Raw genomic sequence first — 14,564 nt, 5'->3', positions numbered from 1 at the left:
AAAAAACATCAATAATAACTGAGTCTACAACAGCAGAGTCTGGAAAATCTCTGCAACTTCTACAACATCTGAATCTGCATTTTTAACCTAAGAGTCAACAACTTCAACAGAGTTGACATCACAACCCCATTAACATTGCTAATACCTGACTCTACCATGTCTGTGACATCTGAGTCAACAACAAATTAAGTTATACAATCAGCAATAGGTGAGCCTAGGGTATTTACAGCCCAATTTACATCATCAGCAACAACTGGGTCTACAATACATAACAGTTAGCAACAACAACTAATTCAAAAACAACAATATTTCACCCTATATTATCAACAACTGAGCAAACATCAACCAGTGATTCTACTACATTAATAACTAAGCCTATACCAGCAATAATGACTGAGACAACAACTGCTTAGTGTACAACATCAATAACTACATTAATAACATCAACAGCAGAGTCTAGAAAATCCACAACTGGACAAATAACTTCTACAACATCTGAATCTACATTTTCAACATCCGAGTCAACAAATTCAACAGAGTTGACATCAACATCCCCATTTACATTAGTAATACCTGACTCTACCATGTCTGTAACATCTGAGTTAACAACATCATTAACAAATGAACCTAAAAAAATCAGCAATAGGTGAGCCTAGGGTATTTACAGGCCAATTTACAACAACAGCAACAACTGGGTCTACAATACATAACAGTCAGCAGCAACAAGTAACTCAAAAACAATATTTGACCCTATAATATCAACAACTAGGCAAACATCAACCAGTGAGTCTACTACATCAATAACAAAGCCAATAAAAATGACTAATCAACAAAAGAACGTACAAAATCAACAATAGGTGAGCCTATGGCATTTACAGCCCAATTTACAACATCAGCAACAACTGGGTCTACAATACATAAGTTAACAGCATCAACAACTAACTCAAAAACAACAATATTGGAACCAACAATATCAACAATAACTGAGTCTATAGCAACAGCTGTATCTACTGTACATCTGCAACAATAACTGAGTCTACAGCAACAGCTTGTGTCTTCTATACATCTGCAACAATAACCAAGTCTATAGCAACAGAACATCTGCAACAATAACCAAGTCTATAGCAACAGAACATCTGCAACAATAACCAAGTCTATAGTAACAACAGAACATCTGCAAAAATAACTGTCTATAACAACAACTCTGTCTACTGTACATCTGCAACAATAACTGAGTTTATAGCAACAACTGTATCTACTATACATCTGCAACAATGACTGAAATAAACATCTCAATCTAAAAAACCAACTGGGTTAAAAAGAGCTGAGTACAACATAAAAAGTAGTATCTACAATTTTAACATCAAAAACAGCAGAGTCTAGAAAATCCACAACTGAACCAATAACTTCTACAACTAAATCTACATCTTTAACATCTAAATTACTACAACAACTTGGACCATTCTTCAAATACTCCACCCAAAACTTCTGAGATCAAATTGTCATCTACTATTCCAACAACTGGAGCAATATCTTTACCAGCATATTCTCTGTCGCCATAGTGACTCCCAACTAAAGGTATGTATCCCGAATTCTTATCTTGTTTCACCAATCGATAACACAGAATCTGTCACGGAGCACTGACAGTCTTATTTAGCAAATAATATGTGTATTTTCTATTTTAGTATAGTATGATGTGACTAAAGTTGCACTTATGTATCACAGCTGAATTACCCCCATAATAATGGGTATTGTAGACTCAGCCCTGCTCCTACAGCAGCATGGCCACGCCTGTTTATCCTGCATTGCCCCTATGCTTCAGCTACGTTCTGTATAAGTTGTGCTTTCACATGAACAGATACAGCTTGAATGGAATTTTAAAAAAATAGATAGATCCCTATTTTACTCACAATGGCCGCTTGGAGGGTAACTAGCGGCAATGCAGGATCCATAAATACATTAACCTCGTCTTATCCCAATTATTCTATTGCTGATCAGAGTGGAGAGAAACCAGAAGTGGAACACCCATATTTATGTATACACACATACAGCAAAGGGACGTTTAGGGGGGGGTCACCACATAGACTCTGGCACTGTCTCTTTTGCATCTCTCATGGGTGCAAGGTGTGCGGCACGGGGTCCCCTGTACCTATTACAGATAAACCACTGACTTCAACAAAAAATCATGTTACATAATAATTAGTGTCATTTATTAATCATTCCATCACTTCATCTATTGGGAATTCTCTGTCTCCCTGGTCAGTAACCTGAACTCTGACATTTCCAAGGTACTTAGTTGCCTGAATTACATGTGGATCACAGTAATTCTGTGGGAGATCTGGTGACAGATATGAGAACTCCGTGTTTCTCTCTCTATGTTTATCTCACCGTGTCTCTCTCTCTCTCCATGTATCTCATGTTTATCTCACCGTGTCTCTCTCTCTCTCTCCGTGTATCTCATGTTTATCTCACCGTGTCTCTCTCTCTCTCCATGTATCTCATGTTTATCTCACCGTGTCTCTCTCTCTCCGTGTATCTCATGTTTATCTCACCGTCTCTCTCTCTCTCCGTGTATCTCATGTTTATCTCACCGTGTCTCTCTCTCTCCGTTTATTTCATGTTTATCTCACCGTGTCTCTCTCTCTCTCCGTGTATCTCATGTTTATCTCACCGTGTCTCTCTCTCTCCGTGTATCTCATGTTTATCTCACCGTGTCTCTCTCTCTCTCCGTGTATCTCATGTTTATCTCACCGTGTCTCTCTCTCTCTCCGTGTATCTCATGTTTATCTCACCGTCTCTCTCTCTCTCCGTGTATCTCATGTTTATCTCACCGTGTCTCTCTCTCTCCGTGTATCTCATGTTTATCTCACCGTCTCTCTCTCTCTCCGTGTATCTCATGTTTACCTCACCGTGTCTCTCTCTCTCCGTGTATCTCATGTTTATCTCACCGTGTCTCTCTCTCCGTGTATCTCATGTTTATCTCACCGTGTCTCTCTCTCTCCGTGTATCTCATGTTTATCTCACCGTGTCTCTTGCCGTGTATCTCATGTTTATCTCACCGTGTCTCTCTCTCTCCGTGTATCTCATGTTTATCTCACCGTGTCTCTCTCTCTCCGTGTATCTCATGTTTATCTCACCGTGTCTCTCTCTCTCCGTGTATCTCATGTTTATCTCACCGTGTCTCTCTCTCTCCGTCTATCTCATGTTTATCTCACCGTGTCTCTCTCTCTCCGTCTATCTCATGTTTATCTCACCGTGTCTCTCTCTCTCTCCGTCTATCTCATGTTTATCTCACTGTGTCTCTCTCTCCGTGTATCTCATGTTTATCTCACCGTGTCTCTCTCTCTCCGTGTATCTCATGTTTATCTCACCGTCTCTCTCTCTCTCCGTGTATCTCATGTTTATCTCACCGTGTCTCTCTCTCTCCGTGTATCTCATGTTTATCTCACCGTCTCTCTCTCTCTCCGTGTATCTCATGTTTATCTCACCGTGTCTCTCTCTCTCCGTGTATTTCATGTTTATCTCACCGTGTCTCTCTCTCTCTCCGTGTATCTCATGTTTATCTCACCGTGTCTCTCTCTCTCCGTGTATCTCATGTTTATCTCACCGTGTCTCTCTCTCTCTCCGTGTATCTCATGTTTATCTCACCGTGTCTCTCTCTCTCTCCGTGTATCTCATGTTTATCTCACCGTGTCTCTCTCTCTCCGTGTATCTCATGTTTATCTCACCGTCTCTCTCTCTCTCCGTGTATCTCATGTTTATCTCACCGTGTCTCTCTCTCTCCGTGTATCTCATGTTTATCTCACCGTGTCTCTCTCTCCGTGTATCTCATGTTTATCTCACCGTGTCTCTCTCTCTCCGTGTATCTCATGTTTATCTCACCGTGTCTCTCTCTCCGTGTATCTCATGTTTATCTCACCGTGTCTCTCTCTCTCCGTGTATCTCATGTTTATCTCACCGTGTCTCTCTCTCTCCGTGTATCTCATGTTTATCTCACCGTGTCTCTCTCTCTCCGTGTATCTCATGTTTATCTCACCGTGTCTCTCTCTCTCTCTCCGTGTATCTCATGTTTATCTCACTGTGTCTCTCTCTCCGTGTATCTCATGTTTATCTCACCGTGTCTCTCTCTCTCCGTGTATCTCATGTTTATCTCACCGTGTCTCTCTCTCTCAGTGTATCTCATGTTTATCTCACCGTGTCTCTCTCTCTCCGTGTATCTCATGTTTATCTCACCGTGTCTCTCTCTCTCCGTGTATCTCATGTTTATCTCACCGTGTCTCTCTCTCTCTATGTGTATCTCATGTTTATCTCACCGTGTCTCTCTCTCCCCGTGTATCTCATGTTTATCTCACCGTGTCTCTCTCTCTCCGTGTATCTCATGTTTATCTCACCGTGTCTCTCTCTCTCCGTGTATCTCATGTTTATCTCACCGTGTCTCTCTCTCTCCGTGTATCTCATGTTTATCTCACCGTGTCTCTCTCTCTCCGTGTATCTCATGTTTATCTCACCGTGTCTCTCTCTCTCCGTGTATCTCATGTTTATCTCACCGTGTCTCTCTCTCTCCGTGTATCTCATGTTTATCTCACCGTGTCTCTCTCTCTCCGTGTATCTCATGTTTATCTCGCTGTGTTTCTCTCCGTATTTCTCCCTCCGTGTTTCCCATGGTCATGTAGCAGTGACAGTCAGCCACTGAGAAGGATCATTACTTAAGGTTACATAAAACAATCAGATGGATTAGGGAAGCGGTTTATTTTTTTTTTCTAAATCACATTTCTGTATCTGTTGGCGCCTGAACAAGGCTTTTTATACACGTGGGGTGGGCTTTCCACCCATCCGTACCAATCTGTCTTCCCCAATCCCTACTGTTGTGTTCCCTCATTGTGCTAGTCTGTATTCCTCATCCACACCAATCTGTCTTTACCCATCTGCGCTTCTGTGTTCCCGCATCCATGACACTCTGTACCCCCATTCACGTCACTCTGTTCCCCTAAACAGTGCTACTCTGTCTCCCCCCCCCCCCCATCTGCACCACTGTTTTCCACCCATCTGCATCACTTTTGTGGAAAACTAATTTAAAAGAAACATTATATTTTACATAATTCCATATTTACATGTGCTTTATAATGAGTACAGTTCATGAAATTCAATATGGCCTTTGCACAGCCACTTTTCTTTGTACATATTTAAATGAAGAAATTAGTTGAGATGTCTTTAAGGACCGCTCCCTATGAAACGGTTTATCTGAAAGAGTGTACAAGTACTTGACCATTTATGTATCATTTTGGGCTAGAGAAAGATTTGCACCAAATATAGTGATGCAGAACAATGAGCACCTCATAAAGGAATCTTTTTCTATTTGCTGCCAAGCAAGGAAAGAGACCATAAGAACAAACTTTGTCTATCTGATGTTGTCAGTGGGTGTACAGGGGGCGTATTACCTGAAGACTGTAGTAAGGTATAAAACCTCAGTAATATCCCTGCGGGATATGTGCTCCCAGTTAAGGGCTAGATCTATTTATTTAATGAATTAATAAATGACAAATTCTTAAGTATTCTGGATTGGAATCTATTACTTTTATACAACAATGAAACAGGTAAAAGCTATGATTGGACACTTTGGCTCCCCACCATCTGCACTGCTTAATCTTCCCCCCTCTCCACGCCTATCTGTCTGCCCCATCCACACCGCTCTGTCTCCTCCCCCCATCCACCCAACTCTTATCCCATCTGCACAGCTATATGTTCTGCTCAGACCTCAATTGCATAGACTGCATGTGTATATTCCAATGAGCACACAATACTGTGAATTAGCAGCTCCACCATTTTGTGAGTTACAGCAATCTCACTCTGTGAGAGTGCTGAATCTGCAGTTAACCACTGGGTGTGATGGCATATCATATCTGTATTACGCATGGAACCGTCCATTAAGGCGTCAGCCTTAATGATCGTAATTTCATTGCTTTTTTAAGTTTGAGTGGCAGAAATTCAATAGGTTTTGTGAAATTTCAAATCATGTCTAAGAAGCCTTAATAGGACATGTGAAACCGTAAGGTTTTTTTTGTCTGTGGAATTTCATTGCTTTTTTAAAATGTATTAACTATCAGAGTTTGGAGGAGCAAACCGGGCCACCTGCAGGGATAAAGGGCAACAAAATGGTACATAAGTGCAGGTGGAGGAAGGCCAGCACACAGGAGGTGATTTGGGGGTGCACAGGGAGAGACGGCTGCGGGGGCGGGCTGCAGGAGTGCGGGGCAGCGGCAGCAGTGGGGGTGCGGAGCAGTGCACAGGGGCATTAGTGGGCGACAGAGGGGCTCACTGGCGCTGGGCATGCATCTGAGAAAATAAAATCAATAAGACATAGATGCATGGATGTATCAGTGAGATCCATTATGCATCTATGTTAAAAATGTAATATGTTTTTTCGAGTCAGCCTTAATATAAAGGCATGACTGTGCCCTTATACTATACAACAATATACATATATACATCCCACACCCTGTATATAAATCCCACACCCTATTTATGCATCGTACACGCTATATATACCTCCCACTTCCTATATATACACCCTGCATATTATGAATTTGCGGCACTGTTATGAGGAACATTATGATTTTGGTGCTCTGCTGTGTGCAATATTCTATATAGTATATTATGAATTTGGGACACTGCTGTGTGACATATTATTTAACTGGGGAGACTGATATGTGGCATATTATAAATTGGAGGGAGCAGGGGCGGTTGGTGAAATGTTGCCTAGGACGCCCGGAAACCATGCACTGGCCCTGTCAGGAGCACATACAGATGATGATGATCACGGTCTGCAGCTGTAGCTGACATTTCTGATCCATATGAAACCTTATAGCGAATGCGGTTTTTGCGATCAAAACAAATGTTGAAAAACTTTGGTGTGGCTATGCCTGGGTGTAAGAATGTATGATATAACCTGGCTGATATACTACTGGTGCAGTGCTGATTGTGGGACGATACCTGGCTAATATACTACTGGTGCAGGGCTGATTGTGGGATGATACCTGGCTGATATACTACTGGTGCAGGGCTGATTGTGGGACGATACCTGGCTAATATACTACTGGTGCAGGGCTGATTGTGGGACGATACCTGGCTGATATACTACTGGTGCAGGGCTGATTGTGGGACGATACCTGGCTGATATACTACTGGTGCAGGGCTGATTGTGGGACGATACCTGGCTGATATACTACTGGTGCAGGGCTGATTGTGGGACGATACCTGGCTGATATACTACTGGTGCAGTGCTGATTGTGGGACGATACCTGGCTGATATACTACTGGTGCAGGGCTGATTGTGGGATGATACCAAGGACCGGACACCTGTGCACACAGGGCCTGATTCAGAGCCGCTCGTAAGCGGCCGCTCGTTCGCTCCGAGCGATGTTCGCACATCTGCGCATGCGTATGGGTCGTAATGCGCATGCGCCAACCAGTCAATGCGGTCGGAAAACGTGTGTTCGCAAAATTGCAAGTGCCTGCTAATTTGAGTGACAGAATAAGGCGTTTGTGGGTGGTAACAGGGGAAGGTGCTGGAAAACGGGGAGTGGAGATCCGAACGCAGGCGTGCCAAACGGTCAAAACGGGCGTTTTAAGGGTGTGCATAATTAACAAAGCAGCGTCATCGACCACGTCACTTGGTTGTTTCTTAGCCTGAACTGTTCGTATGATTGCGGTAGGAAAATCCAACCACAAGCACTGCGAGCAGTTCAGACGCCTTTCGATGTACTCGATTAATCTAATAAATAGTGGAGATGATGTATGATGCGAGCGGCCAGGGGGCGTCTTTACAAAATAGCGAGCGCATGTTTCATTCACTCGCTCATACATAGAGGCGTCAACAGACCGCAAAGAGCAAGCGCTCAATTTAAATAGCCGGACCCTTTTTCTGAACGAGCGAGCGCAAATAGCATCCGGCTCTGAATCAGGCCCACAGTAAGCACTCAGGAATACACATTGCAGTGGACACTATATGATATAACCTGGCTGATATACTACTGGTGCAGTGCTGATTGTGGTATGATACCTGGCTGATATACTACTGGTGCAGGGCTGATTGTGGGATGATACCTGGCTGATATACTACTGGTGCAGGGCTGATTGTGGGACGATACCTGGCTGATATACTACTGGTGCAGTGCTGATTGTGGGATGATACCTGGCTGATATACTACTGGTGCAGGGCTGATTGTGGGACGATACCTGGCTGATATACTACTGGTGCAGTGCTGATTGTGGGATGATACCTGGCTGATATACTACTGGTGCAGGGCTGATTGTGGGATGATACCTGGCTGATATACTACTGGTGCAGGGCTGATTGTGGGACGATACCTGGCTGATATACTACTGGTGCAGTGCTGATTGTGGGATGATACCTTGTTGATATACTAATGGTGCAGGGCTGATTGTGGGACGATACCTGGCTGATATACTACTGGTGCAGTGCTGATTGTGGGATGATACCTGGCTGATATACTACTGGTGCAGGGCTGATTGTGGGACGATAGCTGGCTGATATACTACTGGTGCAGTGCTGATTGTGGGATGATACCTGGATGATATACTACTGGTGCAGTGCTGATTGTGGGATGATACCTGGCTGATATAGTACTGGTGCAGGGCTGATTGTGGGATGATACCTGGCTGATATACGACTGGTGCAGTGCTGATTGTGGGACGATACCTGGCTGATATACTACTGGTGCAGTGCTGATTGTGGGATGATACCTGGCTGATATACTACTGGTGCAGGGCTGATTGTGGGACGATACCTGGCTGATATACTACTGGTGCAGTGCTGATTGTGGGATGATACCTGGATGATATACTACTGGTGCAGTGCTGATTGTGGCATGATACCTGGCTGATATACTACTGGTGCAGTTCTGATTGTGGGATGATACCTGGCTGATATACTACTGGTGCAGTGCTGATTGTGGGACGATACCTGCCTGATATACTACTGGTGCAGTGCTGATTGTGGGATGATACCTGGCTGATATACTACTGGTGCAGTGCTGATTGTGGGATGATACCTGGCTGATATACTACTGGTGCAGTGCTGATTGTGGGACGATACCTGGCTGATATACTACTGGTGCAGTGCTGATTGTGGGATGATACCTGGCTGATATACTACTGGTGCAGGGCTGATTGTGGGACGATACCTGGCTGATATACTACTGGTGCAGTTCTGATTGTGGGAAGATACCTGGCTGATATACTACTGGTGCAGTGCTGATTGTGGGATGATACCTGGCTGATATACTACTGGTGCAGTGCTGATTGTGGGACGATACCTGGCTGATATACTACTGGTGCAGTGCTGATTGTGGGACGATACCTGGCTGATATACTACTGGTGCAGTGCTGATTGTGGGACGATACCTGGCTGATATACTACTGGTGCAGGGCAGATTGTGGGACGATACCTGGCTGATATACTACTGGTGCAGGGCTGATTGTGGGACGATACCTGGCTGATATACTACTGGTGCAGGGCTGATTGTGGGACGATACCTGGCTGATATACCACTGGTGCAGTGCTGATTGTGGGACGATACCTGGCTGATATACCACTGGTGCAGGGCTGATTGTGGGACGATACCTGGCTGATATACTACTGGTGCAGGGCTGATTGTGGGACGATAGCTGGCTGATATACTACTGGTGCAGGGCTGATTGTGGGACGATAGCTGGATGATATACTACTGGTGCAGGGCTGATTGTGGGATGATAGCTGGCTGATATACTACTGGTGCAGGGCTGATTGTGGGATGATAGCTGGATGATATACTACTGGTGCAGGGCTGATTGTGGGATGATACCTGGCTGATATACTACTGGTGCAGGGCTGATTGTGGGATGATACCTGGCTGATATACTACTGGTGCAGGGCTGATTGTGGGACGATACCTGGCTGATATACTACTGGTGCAGGGCTGATTGTGGGACGATAGCTGGCTGATATACTACTGGTGCAGGGCTGATTGTGGGACGATAGCTGGATGATATACTACTGGTGCAGGGCTGATTGTGGGATGATAGCTGGCTGATATACTACTGGTGCAGGGCTGATTGTGGGATGATAGCTGGATGATATACTACTGGTGCAGGGCTGATTGTGGGATGATACCTGGCTGATATACTACTGGTGCAGGGCTGATTGTGGGATGATACCTGGCTGATATACTACTGGTGCAGGGCTGATTGTGGGACGATACCTGGCTGATATACTACTGGTGCAGTGCTGATTGTGGGACGATACCTGGCTGATATACTACTGGTGCAGGGCTGATTGTGGGATGATACCAAGGACCGGACACCTGTGCACACAGGGCCTGATTCAGAGCTGCTCGTAAGCGGCCGCTCGTTCGCTCCGAGCGATGTTCGCACATCTGCGCATGCGTATGGGTCGTAATGCGCATGCGCCAACCAGTCAATGCGGTCGGAAAACGTGTGTTCGCAAAATTGCAAGTGCCTGCTAATTTGAGTGACAGAATGAGGCGTTTGTGGGTGGTAACAGGGGAAGGTGCTGGAAAACGGGGAGTGGAGATCCGAACGCAGGCGTGCCAAACGGTCAAAACGGGCGTTTTAAGGGTGTGCATAATTAACAAAGCAGCGTCATCGACCACGTCACTTGGTTGTTTCTTAGCCTGAACTGTTCGTATGATTGCGGTAGGAAAATCCAACCACAAGCACTGCGAGCAGTTCAGACGCCTTTCGATGTACTCGATTAATCTAATAAATAGTGGAGATGATGTATGATGCGAGCGGCCAGGGGGCGTCTTTACAAAATAGCGAGCGCATGTTTCATTCACTCGCTCATACATAGAGGCGTCAACAGACCGCAAAGAGCAAGCGCTCAATTTAAATAGCCGGACCCTTTTTCTGAACGAGCGAGCGCAAATAGCATCCGGCTCTGAATCAGGCCCACAGTAAGCACTCAGGAATACACATTGCAGTGGACACTATATGATATAACCTGGCTGATATACTACTGGTGCAGTGCTGATTGTGGTATGATACCTGGCTGATATACTACTGGTGCAGGGCTGATTGTGGGATGATACCTGGCTGATATACTACTGGTGCAGGGCTGATTGTGGGACGATACCTGGCTGATATACTACTGGTGCAGTGCTGATTGTGGGATGATACCTGGCTGATATACTACTGGTGCAGGGCTGATTGTGGGACGATACCTGGCTGATATACTACTGGTGCAGTGCTGATTGTGGGATGATACCTGGCTGATATACTACTGGTGCAGGGCTGATTGTGGGATGATACCTGGCTGATATACTACTGGTGCAGGGCTGATTGTGGGACGATACCTGGCTGATATACTACTGGTGCAGTGCTGATTGTGGGATGATACCTTGTTGATATACTAATGGTGCAGGGCTGATTGTGGGACGATACCTGGCTGATATACTACTGGTGCAGTGCTGATTGTGGGATGATACCTGGCTGATATACTACTGGTGCAGGGCTGATTGTGGGACGATAGCTGGCTGATATACTACTGGTGCAGTGCTGATTGTGGGATGATACCTGGATGATATACTACTGGTGCAGTGCTGATTGTGGGATGATACCTGGCTGATATAGTACTGGTGCAGGGCTGATTGTGGGATGATACCTGGCTGATATACGACTGGTGCAGTGCTGATTGTGGGACGATACCTGGCTGATATACTACTGGTGCAGTGCTGATTGTGGGATGATACCTGGCTGATATACTACTGGTGCAGGGCTGATTGTGGGACGATACCTGGCTGATATACTACTGGTGCAGTGCTGATTGTGGGATGATACCTGGATGATATGCTACTGGTGCAGTGCTGATTGTGGCATGATACCTGGCTGATATACTACTGGTGCAGTTCTGATTGTGGGATGATACCTGGCTGATATACTACTGGTGCAGTGCTGATTGTGGGACGATACCTGCCTGATATACTATTGGTGCAGTGCTGATTGTGGGATGATACCTGGCTGATATACTACTGGTGCAGTGCTGATTGTGGGATGATACCTGGCTGATATACTACTGGTGCAGTGCTGATTGTGGGACGATACCTGGCTGATATACTACTGGTGCAGTGCTGATTGTGGGATGATACCTGGCTGATATACTACTGGTGCAGGGCTGATTGTGGGATGATACCTGGCTGATATACTACTGGTGCAGTTCTGATTGTGGGAAGATACCTGGCTGATATACTACTGGTGCAGTGCTGATTGTGGGATGATACCTGGCTGATATACTACTGGTGCAGTGCTGATTGTGGGACGATACCTGGCTGATATACTACTGGTGCAGTGCTGATTGTGGGACGATACCTGGCTGATATACTACTGGTGCAGTGCTGATTGTGGGACGATACCTGGCTGATATACTACTGGTGCAGGGCAGATTGTGGGACGATACCTGGCTGATATACTACTGGTGCAGGGCTGATTGTGGGACGATACCTGGCTGATATACCACTGGTGCAGGGCTGATTGTGGGACGATACCTGGCTGATATACCACTGGTGCAGTGCTGATTGTGGGACGATACCTGGCTGATATACCACTGGTGCAGGGCTGATTGTGGGACGATACCTGGCTGATATACTACTGGTGCAGGGCTGATTGTGGGACGATAGCTGGCTGATATACTACTGGTGCAGGGCTGATTGTGGGACGATAGCTGGATGATATACTACTGGTGCAGGGCTGATTGTGGGATGATAGCTGGCTGATATACTACTGGTGCAGGGCTGATTGTGGGATGATAGCTGGATGATATACTACTGGTGCAGGGCTGATTGTGGGATGATACCTGGCTGATATACTACTGGTGCAGGGCTGATTGTGGGATGATACCTGGCTGATATACTACTGGTGCAGGGCTGATTGTGGGATGATACCTGGCTGATATACTACTGGTGCAGTGCTGATTGTGGGATGATACCTGGCTGATATACTACTGGTGCAGTGCTGATTGTGGGACGATACCTGGCTGATATACTACTGGTGCAGTGCTGATTGTGGGACGATACCTGGCTGATATACTACTGGTGCAGTGCTGATTGTGGGACGGTACCTGGCTGATATACTACTGGTGCAGTGCTGATTGTGGGATGATACCTGGCTGATATACTACTGGTGCAGTGCTGATTGTGGTATGATACCTGGCTGATATACTACTGGTGCAGGGCTGATTGTGGGACGATACCTGGCTGATATACTACTGGTGCAGTGCTGATTGTGGGATGATACCTGGCTGATATACTACTGGTGCAGGGCTGATTGTGGGACGATACCTGGCTGATATACTACTGGTGCAGTGCTGATTGTGGGAAGATACCTGGCTGATATACTACTGGTGCAGTGCTGATTGTGGGATGATACCTGGCTGATATACTACTGGTGCAGTGCTGATTGTGGGATGATACCTGGCTGATATACTACTGGTGCAGTGCTGATTGTGGGATGATACCTGGCTGATATACTACTGGTGCAGCGCTGATTGTGGGACGATACCTGGCTGATATACTACTGGTGCAGGGCTGATTGTGGGACGATACCTGGCTGATATACTACTAGTGCAGTGCTGATTGTGGGATGATACCTGGCTGATATACTACTGGTGCAGGGCTGATTGTGGGACGATACCTGGCTGATATACTACTGGTGCAGTGCTGATTGTGGGACGATACCTGGCTGATATACTACTGGTGCAGTGCTGATTGTGGGATGATACCTGGCTGATATACTACTGGTGCAGTGCTGATTGTGGGACGATACCTGGCTGATATACTACTGGTGCAGGGCTGATTGTGGGATGATACCAAGGACCGGACACCTGTGCACACAGGGCCTGATTCAGAGCCGCTCGTAAGCGGCCGCTCGTTCGCTCCGAGCGATGTTCGCACATCTGCGCATGCGTATGAGTCGTAATGCGCATGCGCCAACCAGTCAATGCGGTCGGAAAACGTGTGTTCGCAAAATTGCAAGTGCCTGCTAATTTGAGTGACAGAATGAGGCGTTTGTGGGTGGTAACAGGGGAAGGTGCTGGAAAACGGGGAGTGGAGATCCGAACGCAGGAGTGCCAAACGGCCAAAACGGGCGTTTTAAGGGTGTGCATAATTAACAAAGCAGCGTCATCGACCACGTCACTTGGTTGTTTCTTAGCCTGAACTGTTCGTATGATTGCGGTAGGAAAATCCAACCACAAGCACTGCGAGCAGTTCAGACGCCTTTCGATGTACTCGATTAATCTAATAAATAGTGGAGATGATGTATGATGCGAGCGGCCAGGGGGCGTCTTTACAAAATAGCGAGCGCATGTTTCATTCACTCGCTCATACATAGAGGCGTCAACAGACCGCAAAGAGCAAGCGCTCAATTTAAATAGCCGGACCCTTTTTCTGAACGAGCGAGCGCAAATAGCATCCGGCTCTGAATCAGGCCCACAGTAAGCACTCAGGAATACACATTGCAGTGGACACTATATGATATAACCTGGCTGATAT

The sequence above is a fragment of the Taudactylus pleione genome, unplaced genomic scaffold (genome assembly GCF_031769625.1).
Source record: "Taudactylus pleione unplaced genomic scaffold, aTauple2 ptg000442l, whole genome shotgun sequence".
Classification (NCBI taxonomy): domain Eukaryota; kingdom Metazoa; phylum Chordata; class Amphibia; order Anura; family Myobatrachidae; genus Taudactylus; species Taudactylus pleione.
Note: the sequence above shows the minus strand (reverse complement) of the source record.